Raw genomic sequence first — 5,033 nt, 5'->3', positions numbered from 1 at the left:
GCATGGATTCGTGTCTTCTCACAGGATTTATTTCTACTGACATTCGAGAAACTCTCCAGTGCTCACCACAGACCGACTTAAGATGCAGGATGAATTCTCCAGCTTTAATAGACTGACTTGGAAAAAATAAGGGCCGTCTAACATTAGGTGGGGCTATGGCGTTACCACTGGGTAGGTTGGCGCTTAATGAACTTGATGATGCTTGATTGCGAGATTTTAGAGAGTTCAAGAGCAGACAACTACTATCACTTATTTTTGAAGAGCATGGTCACAAACATAAAAAGTGAATGCAAGCTATGAATGCGAAAGAGTAACAGGAGAATATGGGAGAAAAGAGAGAAACGTCTCATTCGAAATCATGCCAAGGACAGTGCGGTTGATAATTACTTACCACAAGACAACATGAATAATCTTAGAGGCAAAAAATGTCCCCAAAGTCTCGCCAGGAGTTACTTGAGAAGGATCTCCCTTGGCTGTTTCTGCGTTACTCGGAACTACTGATCGGAAGACCTGCCTTGCATAGCAGCTGGGGAAATTTTTGATTTGAAACAAGTTACTGAATATGTTTAAAGTAGTGCAAAACCATCACGTACAGGAAGCAGATTATCAGAATGCCTGGCGGAAACGGTTAAACACGCACTGCTACAAAACAGCTATTACCTGCCGAGGATTGATTTTTGGCCCAGAAAGGACACAAACGCATTCTGTATCAGATATTAATTAGTGAGAAATCCGTTCCAAGAGAATTTACTCCGCCAAGAGGTCAAAACCCATTTTTCTTGAGAGACTACCCTGTGCATTAAAAAACGGAACCCATGGTTTAAAGCTTTTCACGCCTTTCCTTTTTGAATTCTCTTATTTGGTAGAAATTTTAAAAACAATACTATGATTTAGACCCGCTAGGACAAATGCATTGTGAAGGCAGCGGTCTTCAGTTCACTAGAAAGTGATCGCCTGTCGAGTGTGAACATAATAACAGGGATACTAACTAACTTGAACTCCGCTTTCAAGAAATAAACAACCCTGTTTCTTTGTAATGTACTATTCATAAGGTTGCTGAAAATCCGTCGACAGCCAGCGACAGGTTTTGCCCTTTGTGGAGCTCATCAGGCAGGCGCAGTCCCCGGGTTTCCGTCAACCCTATGTTCTACTTGAAACCAAATTGCACGAAATTAGCGAATGTAGACTCATCTGCAAACTAATTTGGTCTTTTCGACAGACTCACCTGGAACCCAGCTGAATCCCTCGTTTATGATGTTCTCAGGCAACTGAATGTGCTGCACCAGGCCGCCTCACGTTTCAGTCGCTACGATAGTTGAAATATCGCGATCCAAGTATATCTTTGTAATGCACTACTCATAAGGTTGCTGAAAATCCGTCGACAGCCAACGACAGGTTTCGCCCTTTTGGGGCTCGTCAGGTAGGCGCAGTCCCCGGGTTTCCGTCAACCTGATGCTCTACTTGAAACCAATCTGCACGAATTTAGCTGCAAACTCATTTGGTTTTTTCTAGAGACTCACCTGGAACCCAGCTGAATCTCTCGTTGATGTTTTCAGGCAACTGAATGTACTGCACCTCATGTGCTGCCTCATGTTTCAGTCGCCACGGTGTTCGAGATATCGGGAGTGTGGGAATGTTTCTGGCCTATGAAACCATAAAGTAGCAGGCTGCAGCATGAGTAGATCAGAGGAAGAATACTTTAAAATGAGACTTCTTTCTGAGAAGTCGTCACCTGAGGAGCTGGTCAATAGGTGACCACGTGACATGGTTTTCGGCACTGAAGGATGATTGGCCCAGTGTTCCGCCTAAGTGAGGTCTAATCACACTGCTGATGAGCCGCTCGTGATCGGACGGTTAATTGCAGGCACTGGTCGGAATGTCGCGTATTCGAAATCCCCTGAATTCCGAAAGATGCGCACTGCTTGTAATAAAACAGCTGTCCAGCGCTTCTCGGCTTTTTTCGTATAGACTGGCCAACCTGACAATAGGAAATCTCTACCAAATATAGAAATTCGACCATTTCTTTGTTTTTGGTGACATTCCTTGTTGCTGTTACATTCACATACAATTTGTTTAACAACAGTTTCAACAAAGTATCTAAGGAATACACTTGATGTCGACGCTAGAATACAGTTTTGCTGTCCATCTTCCACCTTAACATATCAGAAGCATTTCAAATGAAGCACATTCCGTTTTGATAAACTTCCCCGGTAAAAATCTACCTCAAAGCTAGTGTCTTCCACGATGAGACTTTTTCTAAAGGACTGCTATGTCTCTCGACCGAGAGAATCCATACAACAGGGGAAAGCACTGCCTGTGTGTACTGATGAAAGGAAGAAGGCCTTCGCTGCTCAGATCTAATACTCGCATGTCCCCCCATCAGTAGTATCACCGTTACACCAGTGTGTATTAGTAGTAGTATGTGTTGTTCGTGGAATTTCGCTTTGCGTCTTTTAAAAAGGGGAGATCTGTCGCGGAATTTGTGAAGTCGCTTTGTAACATTTGCTTGGATCTGAGCGATGGGTGGAGTCAATGAATATGTTCAAGAAGACGCGTTCGGGAGAAGATGGGTGTCCAGTTTTTGTAAATAAGATGCAAATTAGAGTTGTACTTTCCTGTCCAATGTTTTGTAACCGGTCAGTTGGCATTTCCTAATAAATAACTCCTCAGCGAAGGCCTTCTTTCACTGGTAGCATTTCTATACAACGACCAATTGAAAAAACGCATCTCGTCAGATACCTGGAGAGACTCACTTGCTTCTAGGAGGCATATGCCTTGAGTTCCTCTAAATTCGCTCATCATTTTCGATTCTACATATCAGGTTGTCTATCTCTCGATTGTGATTTGTGGAAGGTAACGTAAAAGAACTTTGTGCAATCGACATCGATTATAATCAAGAGCGTCCTTGTGTTTGGAAGTCTGGCAACCCTTTCTTCTATCAATTACTGTCACTCTGTGCTCGCTTGAGCCTGCACGTATAGATTCCGGTCTCCCGAGGATTCTCACTGCTGTATTTTGAACTCGGCCAGATTTTTCGACACACCCAATTTTCAGATAATTAAAAACAAGACAACTTCTGGGCAACCTCTGAGAGGTCTTGTAACCACAAACTGGTCCTGTCCATGAGGACAGGACACGGTGCATTCCGGAATGCGCCAATCTTTCAAACCTTTTCGCTCAGTGCTATTGCGGATAAGCATCATTTGCGCATTCTGTTGTCAAACCGTCTGTCTGGAGTGGAATGCGGTGAACAACCAAAATGGGACGATGGACTTGGGTAAACCCGTCGTTTACGTCAGATACGCTCGGTGTCAATTACTGGCTGGATTTAGAAAATGTACTTTTCCGCGTTTCAGCTCATTGAGACCACGCTGAATCACAGGTATTCAGGGGGCGATTCGTCTGAACTTTTGATTGTATTAATTTGGGCAAGCACATAAAGGCAACGTAACAGGAAATGATGGCCTTAACTATGTTTCGCTAGCTATACGAAGCAGATGTAAGGCCTGGTTTAGTGTAAATAAGTATCATTGTTCTTCTCTGAGAAGCAACGAAAGACTTTGATAACAGATTGTCAGTTTTATCTGCACATCTGCAGTTCCTGACAGTAGATGGGTGCCAATCGGCTCTCGATAGGTTGTTGCGTTCTTTCAAGAATGTCCTTTCAAGCATGAAACTAATAGTGGTGATTTTCAAAACGTTATTTACGTAATGTCTCAGGAACGGGATGTTGTTGATCCAAGAGCTTGGCAAAAGACTATCGATCAGCGGCAGATCCTAAATGTGTAACCCATCTATTTTAGGCTGCAAAAGGGGTCTGCAAAACTGTTTCGTTCTCATTAGATTCGTCAGCGAGACAAATTTCACAACTTGCTGGATAAGTTCGACCCAGTGAGCCTTCGATTATGGGCTGAGAGCAGTATCGTTCGGTCACGTGTGGCCAATCCCCCAACCTTTCAGCACAGGTGGACTCCACATTCTAGATGGAACCGAAACTTCAAAACGCGGTAAATATTTTGGTCAGAACAATAAATGCCCGCAAACTGACGGAATCTCTCATTCGGAAATTTGGATGTAAACGGATGTAAACTTCAAGAATGGCAATTAGTGCTGCTAGCTGTTGTCTAAATGGAAGCTATACGATCAGACAGTGATGATCTGAGCGATAGTGTTCATCTGATAACCGGAGGTTCACGGGGTCGCACTGGTCTAGAGACTCAAGAATCTGTACTTCTGACGACTCCCAGCAAGGATTACAATGACTTATCGGTTTTTGCACGAACAGACTGACTTCACTGCACGAACGAACCCCTATTTGCGACTTCAAAATGCCCTTGTTCCTTGGAAAATGCCAACAGATGAGATGATGCCAATGAATAACACCCTAGATTTTGGCGCACGAACAAAGTATTGACCGCAGAATCCAGATGGCTGTGTTGCTGAAAGGTACAGCTTAACATCCCCCCCCCCGAGCCCAACGACAAAGCACCGACTAAATTTGCCAAGAGATGCTCTTCATGGGCCGGTAAATCCATATGGATCAATGAAATAGAAGCCGAATAAAGTTGGGACAGAACCTGATCACATGTGTCGTACTGCGATACAAATTACCAGCCACCGCAGTTTCTTCCCCACAAACAGTTCCAAGCCGTTTGTTCATTTGTTTCTCTTTCTAAATGGTAACCATCCTGAAGAGGTTGACTTGATTGGAATCACTTTCCAATCTGTCAACAAAAACGATTGTTCAGTTCCATCGAGAGAAAAAACCATCCCATGAATTTATCGTAACGTATACCCATGTGCGACTCTGTCGGTACTTTGGAAAAAAACATGAACAGTTCAGGTGCTCTTCTGTAAAAACAAGTATCATGGTAAACTAATAGGTCACAGTCAACGCTGACAATGTGGGTGTGTTAGCCACACCCACTACATTTCAGAGACACGACATGACCCATTTGTGTTCTGCCGGTGCGTGGGCGGACTTGTAAAAAAAAACAACTGCGTCATCCACTGGCCTGGAAATTTATCTGGTC

The sequence above is a fragment of the Opisthorchis viverrini genome, assembly GCF_000715545.1.
Source record: "Opisthorchis viverrini unplaced genomic scaffold opera_v5_152, whole genome shotgun sequence".
Lineage (NCBI taxonomy): Eukaryota > Metazoa > Platyhelminthes > Trematoda > Opisthorchiida > Opisthorchiidae > Opisthorchis > Opisthorchis viverrini.
The sequence above is the reverse complement of the archived record's forward strand: the minus strand, read 5'-3'. Positions refer to the sequence as shown.